The sequence below is a fragment of the Cupressus sempervirens genome, chromosome 10 (genome assembly GCF_028749045.1).
Source record: "Cupressus sempervirens isolate cs-2001-9-10 chromosome 10, ASM2874904v1, whole genome shotgun sequence".
NCBI lineage: Eukaryota > Viridiplantae > Streptophyta > Pinopsida > Cupressales > Cupressaceae > Cupressus > Cupressus sempervirens.
The window spans coordinates 89,108,195-89,131,817 of record NC_143127.1 but is presented as its reverse complement, the minus strand read 5'-3'; positions in this window follow the sequence as shown (position 1 = coordinate 89,131,817).

Genomic DNA, 23,623 nt, shown 5'->3' with positions numbered 1-23,623 from the left:
TTTTTATGTTCAACAGTAGGTGTTTCAGCTTTGTTAGATAACATACATCTAGTTATAATAGGTATTCCAATAGGTTTACAACCTTCCAAACCAAATCTTTTCAATAAATCTTTCAAATAATTAGCTTAAGATATGAAAATATCATCTTTGCTATGAGCAATTTTTGATCCCAAGGAATACTTCATCTCACCAATCATACTTGTCTCAAATTATTTCTTCATCTTTTCTTTACAATTTTATTTAGGTTTCTTATGGGATGAAAGAAAATTTTTAATGTAATTTTCTTCACAAAAATTTTTAAACTCATTTGAAGTAAACTATCCTCCTCTATCTAATCTCAAAAATTTAATCATTAATCCAGATTCATTTTAAAATCTATTCTTAAACAGCTTAAACTTTTGAAATGCTTCATATTTTTCTCTAAGAAATGCTACCCACATGATTCTAGTGAAATCATCAAAAAGATTTATGAAATACCTTTCACCATAAAAAGCTCTTGTCTTTATAGGACCACTCAAATATGTGTGTACAATATCCAACTTTGTAGATGTAGTAAACTTCTTTCTTAGTTGAAAATGAACTTTTCTTCTACCTTTCCATAACACATTCCTTATAAACCATATTACCATGTTAATAGGCTTCACAATCTTAGAAAAATCTCTAACAACAAATTGTTGGACTAACTGCCAATGTTCTTATATTCATGACATGGATTAACCACCTCTTATGTTATATAGGTCTAGTGTTTGTATTAGGCATTAACAGGTCAATCTTTATCTGCAACAACAACTCTATCTTGTAACAAGTAGTATTAGAGCTTGGTCACAAGTTTGAATCTCCTTGGGTAACATTGAGGGTGGGATTGTTTGACTAACCACCAACATTCCTCTTTAGGATTTGTGACATGGCTTAACCACCTCCTATGTTCTATAAGTCTAGTTGTTGTATTGAGCATTAATAGGTCAATCTTTTGGTGCAAAAACTCTATCTTGTAACACAAATATAGAGTTGATCTTGACAATGTTATCAAAGTTTATATGACAAAACCTTATATGTGATAATACATTGTTATCCACCTTAGAAACTAAGAACATCATCTAAGTAGGATTTAACTATAAAACATTGCATCTTGTCCTTGTACCTATGTTATATACAAAAATATGTCACACTTCTATAAACCATTATTCTTGAGAATACCCATGAAAGAGAGTATCTCAAAAGGAAACTTATAGCTCTTTATTTCTGATGTGCAAAGGTTCAAATGATGAAATGGTGGCTGTCAAATAAACCAAGATATGCAACCCTTGCAAGGTGCACCATAGAATGAGAGATTCAAATAGTAGAGGCAATGAGTGCCAATGTCCAAGAATCCTCAAATGGGTATGCAATACAAATGAAAAATAGATGAAATGAGATGCAAGAAGTAAACTAGTAAGTATGGAATATCACAAACCCCTATTTACACTAGGTGACCTAATATAAAGCATAAAAGAAAAGCTAAGCCAAGGATACCATGATGCAAGAATGAGAAAGAAAATATGAGATGCAAATGTAAGAGTTCTTCAAGTCTTCAAAAGCCCCAATGTTGCCAAGAAGACCTACAACATAACATTAGCATTAGAGTCTAAGATTAGAGAATGAGGAGAGAGTCCACCTTTTTAAAGATAAATGAATTGTAGATATTAAGAGGCAAAAATAGGTATAATCAAGGGAGGAGAATGCATTTTGGGTGATCCATATACACAAGCATCTCCACCAATGAGAAACGATAATTGAATTTTGAGAGGGAAAGAATTGTGTGGAGGGGAATTAAAGTTATTTTTAAAAATAGAAGATTCCTCTCACATAGGAAGTTGTACATTCATGTCTAGACAAAAATGTCTTTTATTTTATTTTAAAAATAGGAATAATTTTTTATGTGTGCATGCTTAAGATAAGTGGAAAGTGGGACATTTTATTTAATTAAATGGGAGAAACTTCTTTTAATTAAATAGAAACTTAGGATATAGAGGTCAAACCATAAGTTATAATTGAAAAAATAGATTTTTGAGGATTTGATCAAAGCTAAGAGAATTATGCAAAAATGTTATAAAGGGGGATCATAGTCTAGATGATGTTTTTTTGGTGATTACATTTCCCCCCTTTGACTTGTATGTGATTATTCTAGGAACATTGTATGACAAAGAATGAAGAAACCAAGAAAGTAGTAAATAGGTAGATCTGACACTAAAGAATGAAACACGAAGAGATAGCTATGTTGCATAAAAATGTAACTAAGGAATAACACTAAGAAACTAATGCATCTTCCTACATTATCATGCAAAACCTCAAAATATTAAAGAAGATATGTAAATGAACAACAAAATAGCACTATGCAAACCTCACAAATCATCAAGTGGAGATGATTTCATCACTCATGGGATGTGGTTGCTCACAAGTCCAGTAGCATAATAATAAGGTAGATAGTCTTCATGAAAATGAGGAGAGGGCTCTCCATTTATAGAAAAATTGATGCAATGGAAAGTTGAGATTGAAGGCAAGATGGAGGGCTAAGATCTCTCAGGATCAATGAGGTGTCAATGAGGTGGAGGACAAGTAGACTCCACATGGATTAGGGTTTTGACCATTCAAAGGGGGAAATATGCTCACACATGTGTGAGCAACCTTTGATGGTGACATGATCAATGAGGTGTGAGAAGTATGGCTTCTCACACATGTGTGGGACAACTTGATTCTCATGCAAGAGGACAAGTGTGCAAGAGGTGTGAGAAGGATGGCTTCTCACACATGTGTGAGACACCTTGAATCTCATGCAAGAGGACAAGTGTGCAAGAGACATGCAAGACATGAGGGATGAGGAAAGTGTGAACATCTCTCACACATGTGTGAGAACACACTTAGGATTAAGAGGTGATTATGCAAAGCAAGCATGATTAGGAAGTGGGTAGGTTTAGCATGATGGGTTAGGTAGGCTAGTGAGGTTAGGTGAGGGTTAAATGTAGGAGCCATGTGCTCAAATAGGATTAAATGTAATATTTGATTCCTAGTGGAATTAAGAAAGGGATTAATTAAGTAAATGACATACTTAATTAAAGTGAAAGGGGTTAGATGCAAGTGGGAATAGGTTAGGATTTAAATGAACCTTAGTTTATTTAAATCAAGGTAATGCAAATGTAATTAAATAAATGTAAATTTATTTAATCAAGGTAGGGGAATTAAATAAATAATAAATATTTATTTAATTGGCTAGTAACGGGTTTTGGACAATTTTAGGTGTCTACAATAGCAGAGCCTAAATGCATAATTTTTTAGTAGTAGTACTAAAAATTAGGAGAGAGAAAGACAATATTAGAACTAGAGATTCTTGATCTCAAATTGGCTTTGACAAGTGAGTTTCAACACACTTAAACTAGTAGTACATGTTGAGCACAACATGTAAATAATAGACCATACTAAGTCACAGTGAGTGTCGAGCCACTCATGTACCAAGTCACTCAAGTGTTGAGTAGATAGACCATTCTGAGTGATTAGAGAGCTAAGCAAATAGTGGATGCTAAGCAATGCAGGTGTTGAGTCACATCAAAGAGAATAGTGCATGTTGAGCATCAAAGACTTCATATGCCAAGTGACATAGTTTTGACATATTTGTTTGTAATGGCACAAAAAACTATGTAAACCATTTTTGAGCTGACTTAAAGGTAAATTAAAATATTTTGGAAATAAGAACAAATCTCTAGTTGGATTCTTTATGAAATTATATGTAGCCAATCAGAAAATGGGAAGGATTAAGTGGGAAAATGGGTGAATCTTAGTCATAGATTCATAACTAGCCCTAAGCCACCAAAGTCTTCTTAAGGAGGAAAAAAACCCTAAACTATCAATCAAATGTGTAAGGAGTTGAAGGAGCAAAGAGGATAGTTTGCATGAGAAAATAGAACATTCATGGTGACTTGGAAGTTATGAAGAGAGAGTGAATTGCAAAATCAGTTAGAGTAGAATAGAGGATAGAGAAAAGGATATATCATTAAGACATCTGATCAAGAAGGATCAAAAAGATATTTTTTAGAGCTGATTTGTTATTAGGAAAGCAAGTTCCAACCACATGATCTATGTTAAGACATTCTAACAAGTGATTTCAGTCAAATCTCTTAACAAGGTAGTCTTAACAGGCTATATGAAATCCATTAATAGGGTGCTTACTTAGTTTTAAGTTAAAGTCCTCTAACAAGGCAAAATTTGCATAGGGTCTTGAAATCCTCGAACAAGGTGAGACCTAACAATCTTTATAAGCCTTTAATAGGGCAGACCTTTCATAGGGTAGATCATGTTTCATGATCAAAATATTGTAACCTTCATTGGATACACTTTATTGCTATAGTAGTGAAGATTTATGGGTGTCATCCCCACCCTAGTTTAACCTTCTCACTTGGATGTTTTTTTGGTAATCATAAATGGTGTTATGTGTGTGAATGCTTACATGTTTATATGATTTAGATATATATGCTTTATATGTTATTTTAGTTTACTCATTGAATGCATGAGATGGATGTGTGGTAGCTTTATGGGTCCAAGGTTAAATTATTGATCACCCCCCCTCCCCCCCCCCCTTAGAAGTTGACCTTTCCTATTTTAATTCCAACAATTGGTATTAGACCCTAGTTCTCTAAAAGAGAAGCTTTGCAACATTGAGAAAAGATCTTGAAATGGAACTCTACAAGTTGGGAAAGACTATTCAGAACCAAGAGATTGAAATGGATCTCATACTACATCAATTGAATCAAGCAAGAGAAGACCTAAAGCATTCCTTAAAGAGAAGGAAATAAATTTCTATTGTAGAGAATGACACACAATACAAAGAGATAGACACCACTAAGCTATTTGCAGATGGAGACTCCAATGAATTTGATGCAACAGTCATAGATCTAATGGAAGAGAATAGAGTCCAAGCTAAGAAAAATAGAAATCTCAAATTAGATCAAGAATCACAAGCCATACTACTATGTGAAGTGGTTGAAAAAAATAAGAAAGACATGTAAGACAAAGCCATGATTGAAGAAAAGAAAAGAGTTATGGCCAATAGACTGGAAGATAAGTCAATAGAGCTAACCAATATTTCAAACATGAAATTGGATACTCTAAGTTAAATGATGAATGCCAACTATGAACTAAATGTCAAGGACATTGAGATAACTACAATGAAGTTACACAATGAACAATTGCAGAGTGACTTAAAGAGGGAAAAGGAATTTGCTAAAAGTTTCAATAAACCAAATGAATCCATTAAATACTTTGAGAAAATATTGAGATCCCCTAGATCCAATAATGATACATCTGAGCTAGGATATACAAGAACTAAAGAAGGAGAATCATGCAAAAATATAGAAGAAAGGTGTTGGCTACAATTATCTAATTGTGTGTTGTCATTGATGTTACACAAATTTCATATTAGTTGGCAGATAGTTCTTACTGAGCTCACTTGGTTAGCAAGGAAAATTTTCTTAGCTACTGAGCATTCCTAGAGATTACTCTATGAAGATAGAGTCTACTAAGCACACTTTGGTGTCGAAGAAAATTATGGTAGAAAGTAGAGTTAACCGAGCTCTCATGGTTAACAAAGGAAAGTTGATCAAGAGTTAGTATTCACCAAGTTCACTCGGTTGCCAAAGGATTTTGAGAGTTTGTAGTGTTAACCAAGCTTCTATTGGTCAAAAATATTAAATCATTTTAGGATTAGTGTTTATTGAGTAGGGTCAGCTAATGAAGGATTTGTTAATTTTGGGAAATGCAGTTTAATTATTGATTCCAGCTGACTGTGGTAATATTTATTGGTCATTGTAATTTGTAAATGAGCCAATTTGATAATCTAGATGGTATAAATGAAAGGTCATGTTGAGATTCTAGTGTATGAGTGAGTATGTAAGTGTATTGATTATTTGGAGAGGAAAGTGTGAGCAAATTTGAAGGATGATCAGATATCCTTGAGGAGCAACAAAGTTATATTTGACTAGGAAGGATCTAGTGTGAAGCAAAATAGAGATTTGTAATAAGTGATTTAGTTGCATCTCATTTAGGTCATTTCATAGTTACTCTCTTACCATTGTAGCAGTGATTCCAAAATCTCTTAGTAGAGTTGGTTTAACAGCCAATTGTAAAACCTCTAACAAGGTGACAGTTCTATTGAATTTTTCTAAAGACTTCTTGCAAGGCCACTCCTAATAGGGTTATTAAATCCTCTAACAAGTCACACCTAACAATTTTTTTTGTAACCTTTAACCAGGTTGGCTCCTAATAGGGCTCACTTCAAAAGAGTGAAAACCAGTAGCTAGTTACTTGGTGGTTTTTACCATATTGGGTTTCCTTGTTAAATCTAGTGTCTCATGTATTCATGTTATTTCTTTTATGCTTGCATGTTAATCATTGTGAATGTTTGAGATCTATTGAAGTATAACATACACTACATTTACCAAGTTACAACATTTTTAGTATGTTTACTGAGTGACAGTAGTAAATAGTTTTATTAGACATCTAAGGGATCTGTGGATTTTTTTTTGTGGTAACTGACCCCCTTATTAGTTACTCCATCTATATTTCCAACAAAAGGAACAATAAAGGTGAGAACTCTAAACCTACTTATCATAATTGTGGTAAGAAATGACATACTACTAATATGTGCAAGAGCAAGAGTGCAAATTAGAATGTTAAGCCTAAGAACGTGGCTTATTATCATAAGTGCAACAAACAAGTTCATCAGGGACATGAATGCAAAACCAAAACCATGTATACACAAAGACTTGAAGGATATTGCTACAACTATCAGAAGTATGGACATAGAGCTTTTGAATGTAGATCCAAACCCATGTGGTCATCAAACAAGAAAATAAAGGTAAGGAATAATGGAAACTCTTATAACTAGGATTATAATAAAAGATATAGCTATCATTATTTTCGAGAATATGGACATGTTCCTAAGAATTGTATTAGGACACACTTCAGATGTAATTTCCAAAGATGGTTGAGTCAAACAACATGTTTTAGCTATGTGAAGACTGGTCACATTAGTAGGTATTGCCCAAAAAATTCAAAGGCAAGGCAGATGTTGAGCACATTAGTGATGAGATGAACAAGGCATGTAAGAGAAAGGATGATTGCAGCACATCAAATGGAGAAGGGATAACTTCACCCAAAGGATTAGGTGATCACCACCTCATCAAACTAGGAATTCAAGAGGTATGTGGGACTAGCATTTAAAAGCTATATCATACATCAGTTTTGAAGGAGACAATACTGAAAATATTACATTAGCATGAATAAAGATGCAAAATGTTGATAGGAATTCAAGATAAATCTTTAATTTTCTAATGTTTTTGTTAAGCATGAAATATTTCCTATTTATCTCGAGTGGAATGTTAGAAGATGTCAAGATAGCAATCTAGCTAATTGATGTTGAGCTCTTACTGGTTGACGAGTGATGGAAATGTCAATGGATGTCAAGTGAGCCTAAAATTGATTGATGTTGAGCTTACAACTATGTAGGAAATCAATATTAGTTGCAAGGGTTTTAAAGGGTATTTGATCTATTTTAGCTCATTTTTCATCAGTTCAAATTTGAGAAGAGTGAGTAAAGTAGAAGGTGATCTAGAAATCCATTCAAAGTGTTTGCAAAAGATTCTAATAGTGATCTCATGTCAGTTCATCAGATTTCACAAGGTATTTATCAAGAGCTGAGCTATGCAGTTTTAATTTTCATAAACCCTAGTTTCACACAATGGTGTCTAGTTCAAAGACTATTTAAGGGAAGGAAGTTTTAAAATTCTAGTTGGTGATTAATGAAGTTAAACAACCCATTTTCAAAGTTATTCCTACCATTGCATATAAGCAAGACCCTTTTGGTGCATTATCAATGATTCCACCAAATGTAATAATGGTTCAAGATGTGAGAAAATGCTATAACTACAAGATTGGTAACATTGGTGACATGGATATTAAGGAGGCATATAACAAGCTATGTAATAATGGTGTTTTGAAAGAAAAATTTAAAATCATTAAGAGAAAGGGATTAACATGAGCCCTAGATTTTTCAAATGTGTTTAAGATAGAGTGGATACAAATAATGTTTAGTTGAATTCATGATGGTTCCTTATGCTTAGAGAGTGAACCTATTAAAATTACCAAATAATTCATAGGGTTATTAGCTATCCAATCCTAAAGTAGCATAAGACACTAAGAAGTGATTCTAAGGAGGTGATTGAGAAAAATAATGGAGCTTTTTGGAATAAGAGAGGTATGACAATAGATACAATCTGTGATCCTCTAATAAACTTTGTTGTAAGGGTTATATCACACAAATTCTATCAATCTAGTAGATTTAATAGTGTACCATGTATAGTTGTGGATGTTGGATACAATATTATCAAGAAAGATCATACATATGATCTAGCGATATTGGAATTAAAGATAGAGTAACTGAGGGGGGGGGGGGTGGTGGTGAATCAATTACTTTAAAAAAATTAATCCACAAATCCCTTAGATATCTTGATGAACTAGTTACTATTGATACTTGGTAAAAAAATGTTGCAACTTGATAAATTAAGCTATTACTTATCCTTTAGCATTCATACATGTAACTGAAAACAAAATGAACACAAGAGACACCAGATTTAACGTGGAAACCCAATATGGAAAAAACCACCAATTTACTAGTCACCAATTTTCACTCTTCTAAAGTGAGCCCTGTTAGAAGCCAACCATGTTAAAGGTTACAATACACACTATTAGGTGTAACCTTGTTAGAGGATTTAATCACCTTGTTAGGAGTGGCCTTGCTAGAGGTCTTTAGAACAATTCAACTGAACTGTCACCTTGTTAAAGGATTTACAAATGACTATTAAACCAACTCTGTTAAGAGATTTGAAATCACTACTACAATGGTTAGAAAGAAACAATGAATTGACCTGAATAAGATGCAACTGAATTTGTTGGATACAGGTCTCTGTTTAGCATCATTAGATCCTCCTTGATCAAATATGGCTTTGTTGCTTCTTAATGATCTCTGATCATTCTTCAGAATTTGCTTCCACAATAATCTATCTTCATATCACATTAACTTCTCATATCTCCATGCCATGCTACTTTGAATTCACAACTTGACTTCTTACCTATACCATTCAGGTTGTTAAGTCGGCCCATTTATATGTTATATCAATAAACCATTCATTAGTCGGCTACAAATATTATTCTCAAACAAATAAATGTCCTTTACTAGCCGACCCTGCTTGGTAAATACTACTTCCATGAATTTCTAGAGTTAACCTTCTTGACTCGGTTAACATTACAAAATCTTAAAATCTTTTGGTTGCCGAGTTTACTCGGTAAGAACTGCTTTTACCAAATTACCTTTGATGATCGAGTTAACTTGGTAAGAAGTATTTTTGTTATATTTTCTTTGATTACCGAGTGAGCTCAGTAAGAACTGAATTTTTTTTATTACCTTGAAGGCTCGATAATCAACTGTCTACTTGGTAGACACTGCAAGCTATCTTTACTAACCTTTTGGGATTGGTAGACACTGTCTATTGCCTTGTTGACCTTTTGAGCTTGGTAGACACTGGCTATTGCCTTGCTAACCTTCTAAGCTTGGTAGACACTGTCTATTGCCTTGCTGACCTTCTAAGCTTGATAGACACTATCTATTGCCTTGCTGACCTTTTGAGCTCGGTAGACACTGTCTATTGCCTTGCTGACCTTCTGAGCTCGGTAGGCACTATCTGATGATTGATATGACATTTGTGTGACATCAAAGACAACACACAATTGAACAATTGTATCTAATAATCTCCCTCTTTGGCATTGATGGAAACACAACATGTCATAGTAGAATGAAATTTGAAAACAAGTCTCTTTTTTTAAATGATAAAAATCCCTCTTACATATAATCTCTCCCTCCTACACAAACTCTTATTATTTGAAAATTTAGAAAGATATGACAATATATATTCTCCCTCTTTGAAAACACATGCCAAAGATAAAACAAATGAATAGCATTGTACCTAATGTATTGATTCATATGCAATGTCTTTATTGGTTTGCTACATCAACTGATAGGTCTTCAATTCTATTCCTGTTGATGCATCACTAAAATTGTATTTTAGTGAGTTTCAAATAGGGGAATGACCTCTAACTTACCTCTTAGATACAAGAATGCATCCTTAGGTAAAGGCTTTGTGAATATGTCAGCAATTTGTTCCTTTGTATGCACATATTCCAATCTTATTTCCTTTTCTTGAACCAATTCTGTAACAAAGTGATACTTTATGGCAATATGTTTGGTTTTTGAATGCATCACTGGATTCTTGGAGATATTAATTGCACTAGTGTTATCACAAAACATAACAACTGGTTCTATGATTTCTTGCTTCATAACTTTCAATAATTATTTAAACCACACAATGGTTGAACAATTTATTGCTGCTACAACATATTCAGCTTCTGTTGTTAATTGAGATGTACAATTCTACTTTTTTTCTTGTCCAAGAAACCAACCTTTTTCTGAGAAAGAAAGCTCCTCCACTTGTGCTCTTTTTGTCATCAATATTTCCTACCCAATCTACATCAGTAAACACCTTTAAATATAATTTTCATCCAAGTTTATACTATAACCCATATTCTTCAGTTCCTTTCAAGTATCTCATGATCCTTTTGATTGCCATTATATGATTTTCTTTTGATTTTTCTGAGAATCTTGCTATAATTCCTACTGCAAGGGCAATGTCTAGTCTTGTGTGCACTACATATTGCAACTTTCCAATCATAGATCTATACAATGTTTGATCCACTTCTTTTGATTCATCATCCTTGATGAGTTTTAATCTAGTACACATAGAAGTCCCAACTAGTTTGCAATCTTCCATACCAGACTTTTTTAGTATCTCCTTGATTTATTTAGATTGAACGATGTAGATTCCATTATTATTCTATTGAATTTGAAGACCAACAAAGAATTTGATCTCACCAAACATTGACATTTCAAATTTTTTGTTTATTTGTTCAGAAAATTCTTTGCAAAGATCATCATTTCCTGTGAACAAAGTATCATCTACAAATATTTCTGCCAAAACAATCTTATTATCTAGTCCTTCCTTTATGTACAAACTGTTGTTGTCATTAGTTCTTTGAAAACCAATCTGAATAAGATAGTTATGCAATCTTTCATACCATGCTCTAGGAGCTTATTTCAGACCATATAATGCTTTATGCAATTTGTAGACCATGTCCTTCTTTTCTGGATCAACAAAAGCTTCAAGCTGCTCAATGTAAACCTCTTCCTCTAATATGCCATTGAGAAATGCTGACTTGACATCCTTTTGATAAACTTTGTATCCTTTGTATGCAGCATATGCAAGTAAGGTTTTGACACCTTCCAATCTTGCAACAGGAGCAAAATTTTCTCCATAGTCTACACCTTCTTCTTGAGAGTATCCTTTGCATACTAGTCTAGCTTTGTTCCTTGATACCTTACCATTTTCATTTAGTTTACTTCTGAATACCCACTTTGTTCCAATCACATTCTTGTCTTTGGGTCTAGGTACAAGAGTCCATGTTTTTTTTTTCTCTATCTATTCTATTTCTTCGTTCATAGCTTCAATCCAAATTTTATTATCTAATGTATCTTTGATATTTCTAGGTTCAAAATCAGCAAGTAAACAAGTTCTTTTCAACTTACTTCTTGTCTTTGTTCCTTCTGATTTATCACCAATGATCTGATCTAGTGCATGATGCTTTCTAACATATTTGGCTAACATGGGCTCCTTGCCTTTTGAATGACTCACATAGTTATCCTTGTGTATCTCAACTTTTGGTTCTAATTCAGGTTGCTCGAGCTTGGTAGATGCTAACTCAATAACCTCTATTTGCAACTCGAGTTCTTGAAGCTCGGTAGATGCTGACTCGGTTAATGAAGACTCGAGAGTTGAAGATTCCTGATTGATAGGTATACTTGGTATTGTATTAGGTTCAATGTAAACAAATCTCCTATAGTCTTCAGGTTCCTTCTTGCTTTCTTTTTCTGTTCTTTCTACAAACTCATCAACTTTCACATGTGCACTTTCTATGACTTTGTGAGTAGATAAGTTCAAACATTTATAAGCTTTTATTTTGCAAGCGTATCCCAAAAATATTCCTTCATCACTTTTTACATCAAATTTACCTTTTCTAGATTCTTTCAAAATGTAACATTTTCTTCCAAATACTTTTAGATAACTTACATTGGGTTTGTAGCCATACCACAACTCATAGGGTGTTTTGAATGAGTCCTTTTTCAGTTGTACTCAGTTCAAGGTATGAACTGTAGTGCTGATAGCTTCCTTCTAGTATTTGATAGCAATGCATTTTTCAATCAATAAGGTTCTTGCACAATCCAATATAGATCTGTTCCTTCTTTCTGCTATTCCATTTTGTTCAGGAGTTCTAGGTGCTAAAACCTATCTTTTGATTCCTCTTTCAATGCAAAAGTTATTGAACTCATGTGAAATGAATTCACCACCTCTGTCAGACCTTAAGCATTTTAGTCTTTTGCCTGTTTCCTTTTCTACTTTGGCCAAATACCATTTGAACTTTTCAAATGCTTCTGATTTCTGTCTAAGGTACATGACTGTCATCATTCTTGAATAATCATCAACAAATAGAATGAAGAATTTTTCATCAGTATAACTTTCAATGCCAATAGGTCCACACAAATCAGTATGCATAATTTCTATAACTTTTTCAGTCTGACAGTTCTTGCTTTTAAAACTAGTCTTTCCCATTTTACCAATTTGACTATTCTTGCATAGACCAACCTCAGGTTTCTTTATGTCAAGAATACCTCTTACTTTTCTAAATTTAGTGATCTTTATTAAGTTTTCAAAGTTTACATGACACAACCTCATATGCCATAAACAACTTTTTTTAATTTGAGCAATGAAACATGAACATTCACCAAGTTCAAGATAAAATAAGTTACCTTTTGTTTGAGTGTCAGATCCAATCAGCTTTCCTTTGCCATCCAACAATCTTTCTTTTTCATGCATGAATTCTAGCTTGAATCCATTATTGAGTAGCTATGCCACACTCAAAAGATTGTGTTTTAGTCCTTCTACTCAATATGCATTATCACACACAAGTTCCTTGGTTAGAGAGATTCTTCATTTTTCTCTTATACAACAAGGTTCATTTTTACCAAATCTTACACTACCACCATCATAGTCTTCAAAGTATTCAAACTTAGTTTTATCACCAGTCATGTGATGAGAAAAACTACTATTTATGATCCATGTATCATTTTTGTTCATATGAGAAATGAGTGCCATTTCCTCATCATTATCAGACTCATCTTTCACAGTAATGTAGACAATTTCATCTTCTTCTTCATTATCAGAATCATTAGAATCTTTAGCTATACAACATGTTTTCTTACCTTTATCCTTGAATTATTTGAAGTCTCTTTTTCCATTGTACTTGTAACCTTTCTTTTCATCCTTATTTTGCTTATATGGGCACCTAGCAGCAATATGTCCAATTTTTTCACAAGAAAAAAAGATTAAAGGAACTTTACCTTTGTATTTTCCTTTGCCTCTTGAATATTTTCTTGCTAGTAGAGCTTCAACCACTTCAAGATCACTGTCTGAACTTTTTTCTGATTCTTCATCACTTTCTAATAGTGGTTCCTTCATCTTTTTCCCTTTTTCTTTGAGTGAAAGCTTGGCTTCAAATGCTGATTCAACATTCTTAGCAGCTGGAACATCGTTGTCATAGTTGTCTAGCTTAAATGCAGTCAATCTTCCAACTATGGTTTCTAGATTTATCTTATGATTTGCTTCACATCTTCTTTCTTGAATTATAGAGACTCTGATTGCATAAATGGGAAGTAGAGATCTAAGAACTTTACTTATGACTATCTCCTCCTTGATATCTCCTCTAGATGCTTTGATTGCACTAACACATGCTTTGACTCTTTCAACATATTTTGCAATATTTTCATCCTCTCTCATCCTCATTTGATCAAATTTTCCTCTCAAACTTTTTTCTTTGGCTCTTCTTATATTATCATCTCCTCCATAGATTTCTTTTAACTTTTCCCACATTTCAAAGGCAGATTTGCAATCCTTGATGTCATCAAATTCTTCATAACTCAGAGCAGATGCTATATCTATCATCATAATGTTGTGTGTCTTCTTTTCAACAATATCATTGACAGATAGTGTACCAGCTGGTTCTACATTTTTTTCATCAAGGTATTTTAGTCCTCTGTCTCCAATAGAAGCTAGATGAAGTTTCATCAATCCTTGCCATGCTGAGAAGTTGTCCCTGTTAAGTCTTGGAATTTCCCTCTTATAAGACATCTTGATCTTTAGCTTAGATCCTTGAAATCTTTTCCTGTAAGCACCAAAAGCTCTAATACCAATTGTTGGAATTAAAGATAGAGTAACTAAGAGGGGGGAGTGAATCAGTTAATTAAAAAAAATTAATCCACAAATCCCTTAGATGTCTTAATGAACTAGTTACTACTAATACTTGGTAAACAAATGTTGCAACTTAATAAATTAAGCTATTACTTATCCTTTAGCATTCATACATGTAACTAAAAACAAAATGAACACAAGAGACACCAATTTTAACATGGAAACCCAATATGGGAAAAACCACTAAGTTACTAGTCACCAATTTTCACTCTTCTGAAGTGAGCCCTGTTAGGAGCCAACCCAGTTAAAGGTTACAATACACACTATTAGGTGTGACCTTGTTAGAGGATTTAATCACCCTATTAGGAGTGGCCTTGCTAGAAGTTTTTAGAACAATTCAACTGAACTGTCACCTTGTTAGAGGATTTACAAATGGTTGTTAAACCAACTCTATTAAGAGATTTGAAATCACTGCTACAATGGTTAGAAAGAAACAATGAATTGACCTGAACAAGATGCAACTAAATTTGCTGGATACAAGTCTTTTTTCAGCATCATTAGATCCTCCTTGATCAAATATGGCTTTGTTACTTAATGATATTTGATCATTCTTCAGAATTCACTTCCACAATAATCTATCTTCATATCACATTAACTTCTCATATCTCCATGCCATGCTACCTTGAATTCACAACTTGACTTCTTACTTATACTATTCAGGTTGTTAAGTCAGCCCATTTACATTTTATATCAATAAACCATTCATCAGTTAGCTACAAATATTATTCTCAAACAAATAAATGTCCTTTACTGGCTGACCCTGCTCAGTAAATACTGCTTCCAAGAATTTCTAGAGTTAACCTTCTTGACTTGATTAACATTACAAAATCTTAAAATATTTTGGCTACCGAGTTTACTTGGTAGAATTTCTTTTACCAAATTACCTTTGATGACCGAGTTAACTCGGTAAGAACTATTTCTATCATATTTTCTTCGATTACCGAGTGAGCTCAGCAAGAACTGAATTTTGGTGATTACCTTGAAGGCTCGGTAATCATCTGTCTACTTGGTAGACACTGCAAGCTATCTTTACTAACCTTTTGGGCTTGGTAGACACTATCTATTGCCTTGCTGACCTTCTAAGATCAGTAGATACTATCTATTGCCTCGTTGACCTTCTAAGCTCGGTAGACACTATTTATTGCCTTACTGACCTTCTAATCTCGGTAGACACTATCTATTGCCTCGCTGACCTTCTGAGCTCGGTAAACACTCTCTATTGCCTTGCCGACCTTCTGAGATCGGTAGGCACTATTTGATGACTGATATGAAATTTGTGTGATATCAAAGAAAACACACAATTGAACAATTATATCCAACAAGTGAAACTATAATTGCAATAACTGATGGAGAACCTCAAAGCAATCAAGATAACAAAGAGTGCACAATGCAAATTTGGCTCTATATTGTTTTGTATATTCTTTTATGTTAAAAACACATCCTCTCATTTGGTACTATGGGATGGAAGACCAATAGATTAGTTGCAGTATAGATTTTTGAGTACATTGAGCATCTAGGAGAGAATTTTGAATCCTTAATGACTAGTTACTTTGAAGATTTTAAAATGTCAATGAAGGAGAGACTAGGGATACCAGTATATTTGTTTGAGAAACATTATAATGATGTATTTTTTCTTGTGGATGATAATTATACTTTTTTGAAAGATTCCACACCAAGGGTAAGAAGGTTGAGACCCTTAGGCTATGAGATAAATGTGGTTGAAGCCTCAATAGCAATCACATCCTTACTAGTAGAAGAGGTAGACAAAACTGCGAAAGTTTTTGGAAACTATGAGATGGTAATGTCCAAGATTACCATGGAATTAAAGAGTGCCTCTACCATGAATAAAAAGAAAAATCTAGTAAAGTAACTGAAAGCCAAATTTGGAGAGAGTGCTAAAGAAGAGGAAGAAGAAGAAGAGGATGAAAACAAAGAAGGAATTCAAACACAATCACCTCTAGCACTAACACAAGGCTGTTAGAAATGATTTAGAATAACTAATGAGGGGGTGAATAAGTTATTCAAGGTCCAAATGTTCTAATAATTTTTTTTCACCAAGTAAAGTGAGCCCATTAAACTGTTCATGCATCCAAGCTTAAACTTTCCTACTTAGCAAGTTACTATAAAATCAGCATGCAATAATAACACATGAAGAATCAACACATAACACAGTGATTTAGATGTAAACCCAATTTGGGAAAAACCACCAGCAACATGCTACTCAATTCTCACTCTTTTGAAGTGATGTCCTATGAAAGGCTTGCCCTATTAAAGGCTACAACACACTATTAAATATGACCTGGTTAAAGGATTTCAACCACCTTGTTAGAAATGGGCTTGGTTAGAGGACTTTAGAAAATTCACTTGGAATTTCACCCTATTAAAGGATTTAAAAATGGTTGTTAAACCAACGTAAGTCCATAGGATTTTACCCTAACTAATACAATTGTTAGAGAATAACAATAAGGACTTTTGACTTGATACAACTCACAACTTAACTTTTAGATTTTAGATCTCTATTCAGCTCACAACATTGCATGACTATTAGTCTCTATGGCTCTAACAGCTTGTCCTCCTTTCAAGCTTTGTCTCCTTGAGTATTCATGCTCAATATACTAGTGTAATCTTCTGTATGGCCACTTATCGAAGCAAAGTCTCTGTGCTCTATTCTTCCTTCTTAATGCCTTCTCCTTGACACAATTCAACAACTTCACAACTTGGCACCCTAGTAACTCTAGCTTCTTAGCCTATGACTCCTTAAATAGAAGTCTAGAATACTTTTCCCACTCTTAATCTTCTTGCTTTTAATTTCAAATCAAATGGATTAGGTAGGATTCAATGAATCTACCCCATATCTTGTTTCTTCTAAAAAAATCATGAAGAATTCTCTTAAATTCATCCAAAAATGGTTTATCTAAAATTCTATGCCTCCAACTCATCATCCTTATCCTCCATCTGGTTCAAAAAATTCAAGGTAACAAACTTGTCTACTCAGACCTAGTGAATCTTTGACTTTTCAAATGATGCAGCAACTTGGCACTATTGAAATTTTTGTGGTCGACACATACTGTATTACTCAACATCAACTACATTTCATTGATACTTGACACCTACTATGGATTCACTCTGCATCAACTACATTTTACTGATGCTCGACACCTATTACTTTTCTCAACTCCTTCTATATTACTCAGCACACATTAGATTTTTCATTTGCTTAGTACTAACAAAAAATTTTCTCAACATGAACTAGCTTGCTCAATACCTACTATTGAACTTAGTCAAGCTTTGTAGACAACCTTGTTACAACTTATTCTTCTAGAGTTTCTAGGTGTAGCCAACCTCTGTATCTTCAAGTTTTTTATCAATACATAATTTTACCATTGTCTTAACTAATCCTTGTACTTCATTAAAAATCCATAACACAACCTTTCCTTTAGGTGCTTTTGTTACATCTTGTTGATTAAATCCTCTTCATCAATCAACTAAGTGATAGTACTTGGATCTTATAAGCATTTTCCATTCCAGTAAATAGCAAGTTTGACATTAGTGATAAAACAATGATTGAAAACATCTTTTATCAACAATCTCCCTCTTTGCAAATAATCTTCTTTCTTAATTAATGATCTTTTCAATCACATTTCCAACAATCTTACTCTTTGGCATTGATGGAAAACCAAACTAATCAACCAAGTTATCAAAAGCCTAACTAGGTTAAAATAGTAAAATCAAATACCAATTTATTTTTGTTAATATTTCTATTTTAATTAGGTTTCATATCTCCCCCTCTTCCTAATACATTGTCTTCTCTTTTTTTTGTTCTACTCCCTCTCTGATCTGTTATCCTAATTTCTTTGCTTATGCTTCTCCTTCTGAGCTATTATTTCCTTTTTTTCTTCATGTATCAACTATTTCTTCTCCCTCTACATGTTTGACCAGTTCATGTATGACTCCCTCTTTTCTATAGCTTACCACTTTGTTCAATTCTTCTCTTCTTAACTACTAATTCTCCCTCTTATAATTTGTTCCTTTTAAATTTTCTATTTCTCCCTCTATCCATTTGATTCTATGGATTTGATGGATTTGATTAGTTTCTCTACCATTTCTCCCTCTTTGAAAACAATGCCAAAGACATACTATTTCAGCATCTCATCATGCAAGTATAGCATTTGTAGGAACTTTCAATTTCTCCCTCTATCACCTTGCTTTTGACTTGTTTGGAATTTTAGTACTTTGATTACTTCAAGAAAAATCCTAAAGTAAGTATCATCTACATCAGTTTATAACATGTCAACAATCAACTCATTTGATGCAGGGCAATTTTGCTATTGCTCAAATAGCCTTGGATAGGGATATCACCCCCAATTTACCTCTAAGATACTCAAATACATCTTTAGGTAGTGCTTTTTTGAGGATGTCAACAATTTGTTCCTTTGAACTAGCATATTCCATCCTCACTTTCTTGTCTTTCACCAGTTCTCTTACACAGTGATACTTAATTGCAATATGCCTTATTTTGGCATGCATCATAGGATTCTTTCATATGTTGATCACGCTTGTGTTACCACAATAGAGTTTCACAAGTTTAGTTACCTCTTCCTTCATACCTTGCAATAGATGTTTGATCCATACAATATTGGTGTAGTTGATAGTAACAATAGCATACTCAACTTTTGCTGTGGAATGTGAGGTACAACTTTATTTTTTGCTAGTCCAAGTGACTAATCTTTTACCTAAGAAAAGTGCTTCTCCACTGGTGCTTTTTCTATCATCAATACTACCTCCCCAATTTGCATTAGTGTAGGCTTTTAACTCAAAATTTTCAATCCTTTTATAGTATAAGAAAAATTCATCAGTTCCTTTTAGGTACCTCAATATTCTTTTTACTCCCATAAGATGATTTTCTCTGGGATTTGCAAAAAAATCTTGCCACTATTTCAACAGCTAATGCAATGTCTTGTCTACTATGCACAACATACTACAAGTTTCCAACAATTGATCTATACATTGTCTAATTTACTTTAGCTGACTCATCATTATTGGATAACTTATGTCTTGTTACCATTGGTGTACTGACTGGTTTTGAATCTTCTAAGCCAAATGTCTTGAGTATCTCCTTGATATATTTTGATTAGGTCACTAATATGCTATGCTTCAGTTGATGTACTTGCAATGCAACAAAGAATTTGATTTCCCCAAACATTGACATCTCAAACTCATATATCATATTGTTAGCAAAATCTTTGCACAAGTCATCTTTTCCTCCAAATATTATGTCATCAACAAAGATTTTAGATATCAAAATATCTTTACTTTTTTTTTTCCCTTGATATATAGGTTGTTGTTATCATCTGTTCTCTCAAATCCTATCTTCACAAGATATTTGTGTAGTCTCTCATACCATTCTCTAGGTGCTTGCTTCAAACCATAGAGTGCTTTATGTAGTTTACAAACCATATCCTTGTTGTTGTCATCAACAAATCCCTCTAGTTGTTCTATATAGACTTCCTCTTCTAGTATATGATTCAAAAAAACATACTTTACATCCATTTGGTAGACTTTGAAACCTTTGTAGGTAGCATATGAAAGTAGAGTTCTTACTTCGTCCATCTTTGCAAAAGGGGAAAATATTTCCCCATAGTCCAATTCTTCTTGTGCATAACCTTTGTAGACTAGTCTAACCTTATTTCTTGTGATCTCACCATTCTCATCTCACTTATTCCTAAATACCCATTTGGTACCAATTAGATTCTTATTAGTTGGTCTTGTAACTAAGGTCCAAGTTTTTTTCTTCTCTATCTAATTCATCTCTTCTTCCATAGCTTTATGCCAATTATCATCTTGTAGTGCATCTTTCACTATTTTGGGTTCAATCTTGCTCAACAAAAATGATTCATTTCTTAGTCTGTTCCTTGTCAATGGTCTGGCTTCCTTTTCACCAATTATTTTCTCAATAGGGTGATGTCTTCCCACATATTTGTATAGTCTTAGTTCTATCCTTCTTTCCATGTTTGATCTTTCAGCTTCAAAATCACTATACACATCTCTTTTTGGTATTTCATCATCTATTTCTTGTGTACTAATTCCTGAATCAAAATGTGCATTATCTTCATTCTACAACTTAGCTTTTGAATGTAGTTCGGCATTCACTAGATGCAACTCAGTTGGTAGTGAAATTTTTTGTTGATTCCCAACTTGATTGACTGCTTCTTCTTTAGCAAGCATTCCTTCATAAAAGTATACAAAGGATCTATACTATTCTAGTTTCTTAGTTGCATCATCCTGAGCTTTTGTATGCTCATCAAAATTTATATCTGCACTCTCCACAATCTTGTTAGTGCTAGTATTCAAACACTTACATTATTTACTTCTAGTGGAGTATCCAAGGAATATGTCTTCATCACTCTTTGAATCAAACTTGCCATTTCTAGAATCCTTAAGAATGTAGCATTTACAACCAAACACTTTCAAATTTTTTACATTGGGTGAATGACCATACCATAGTTCAAAAGGTGTTGCATTTGTACCTTTCTTAACTTGTACTCAATTCAAGGTGTAGATAGTAGTACTTACAACTTCTCTCCAATATTTTAGTGCAATATTTTTGTCCATTATTAATGTTCTAGCACAATCTATCGCTGATCTATTCCTTCTCTCTACAATGCCATTTTGAGGTAGAGTTATTGGTGCTGATGTTTGTCTTTTAATTCATTTGTCATTTCAAAATGTCTCAAACTCTTTTGATGTGAATTCTCCTCCTCTGTCTGATCTTAGGCACTTCAGACTCTTTCCTATTTCTTTCTCAACCCTAGCCAAATGCCACTTAAACATTTGAAATGCATCAGATTTTTTCTTTAAAAACATGGCGGTCATCATCCTATAGTAGTCATCCGCAAATAGCATTATGTATCTATCTCCTTTGTAGCCTTGCACTTCTATTGGGCTACATAAATCAGTATGCACTAACTCTAGTACTTCTTTGGAAGTGTAAGTTTTTCTTTTGAAACTTGACTTGGTGATCTTTCCTAGCTGAAATTGTTTGCACATTATATTTCATGCTTTTTCAATTTAGGAAAACCTATTACTTTCTTCATTTGTTGATGCTGATCAAATTATCAAAGTTGACATGACATAGCCTTTTATGTGATAACCACACATCATCAAATCTAACAACAAGATAGATTGCATCTTCCATATCTAGGTAAAATAGATTACTCGTAGTTTGTTCTCCTTTTCCTATTAGATTTCCATTAGTGTCATAGATTTTGGTAGTTTTATTTCTAAATTGTACTTTATAACCTACATTGCCTAAATATGATACACTTAGTGGATTGTAATTCAATCCTTCAACATAGTATGCATTATCACATGAAATTTTCTCCATAATTTTAATAGAACCTTTTCCTTTGATTAGACATGGAGCATCATTTTCAAATCTTACACTATTTCCATCATACTGAGTAAAGGTAATAAATTTACTTTTGTCTCTTGTCATGTGATGTGAGCATCCATTGTCTATGATCCACTCATCATTTTTCTTCACACAGGTTACTAGTGTTGTTGCCTCATCTTAATCTGACTCATCCTTCATGGCTACATAGACTACCTCATCATCATTATCATTAGAATCCTCTTCTTCAACAATGTAGCACTTTTTGCCTTTATCTTTGTAATCTCTTCTATCATCTTCTCGTCTATTCTTGTTCTTGTTGCCTTCTTTGTAGTTCTTCTTTTGTGTGCATCTTGCAACAATATGTCTTACTTCATTTCAATTAAAATAAATGATAGGAAGCTTACCTTTGAATTTACCTTTGCTTCTATGAAATCTTCTAGCCAACAATGCTTCCAATTGTTCCACATTTTCTTCATCAGTGCTACTGCCACTGGATGCATACTTTACCTTTTTCTTCTTCTTCTTCTTTAATTTCACCTCCTCAGTATCTTTTAATGATAGTTTTGCCTTGAAAGCATATTCAAGGTTCTGAAGTCTGTAGTTATCAAAGTTGGAAAACTCAAATGCAATGAGTCTTTCTACTATTCCTTCAAAAGTTTGTTGGTTTCTTGGTAAACACCTTAACTCTTGGATGGTTGAAACTCTAATGGCATAGATGCAGAGTAGGATTCTTAAGAATTTTCCATTAATACTATCATCTTCTAAATGACCACCCAAACTTCTTATTGCACTTACTACTTCTTTCATTCTAGAGGCATATTGAGCAGTATTCTCACCTTTCTCCATTTTCATGTCATCAAACTTTCCTATGAGAATTTCTCTTTTTTCTCTTTGAACATTCTGATCTCCTCCATAGATATTAGTCAGGGCTTTCCACATATTAAATGTAGAGTCACATTCCTTGATGTCATTAAATTCAACATAGTTGAGGCTAGACGAAACCTCCAACATTGCCTAATTGTGCTCCTTCTTTTTCTTCATATCTTCTAGAATGGGTACAATTCGATTAACATGTTCTACTTAAATTAATGTTTGTGCAAGGTCACTTATTGATCCAAAGTGTAGCTTCATCAGACTTTGCCATACAGTGAAGTTATCTCTGTTGAGCTTGGGAACTTCTCTCTTGGACATCTTGATCTTCCTGCTTCTAGTACCTTTAATCTAAATCAGCAAATGAATCTGATACCAATTGTTAAAAATGTTTTATAATAATTGAGAGGTGGGGTGAATTAGTTATTCAAGGTCCAAATTTCCTAATAAAACTTTTTCACTCTGTAAAGTGAGCCCATTTAACTTGTCATGCATCCAAACTTAAACTTTCCTACTTATCAAGTTACTATAAAATCAACATGCAAGAATAACACATCAAGAATCAACACATAACATAGTGATTTATGTGGAAACCCAATTTTTGAAAAACCACCAGTAACATGCTACTCAATTCTCACTTTTCTAAGTTCATGCCCTATGAAAGGTATACCTTATTAAAGGCTATAACACACTATTAAATGTGACTTGGTTAAAGGATTTCAACCACCTTGTTAGAAGTGGCCCTAGTTAGAGGACTTTAGAACATTCACTTGGAATGTCATCCTATCAAAGTATTTAAAAATGGAAACCAACCTAAGTCCATAGGATTTTACACTAACTAATACAATTGTTAGAGAGTAATAAC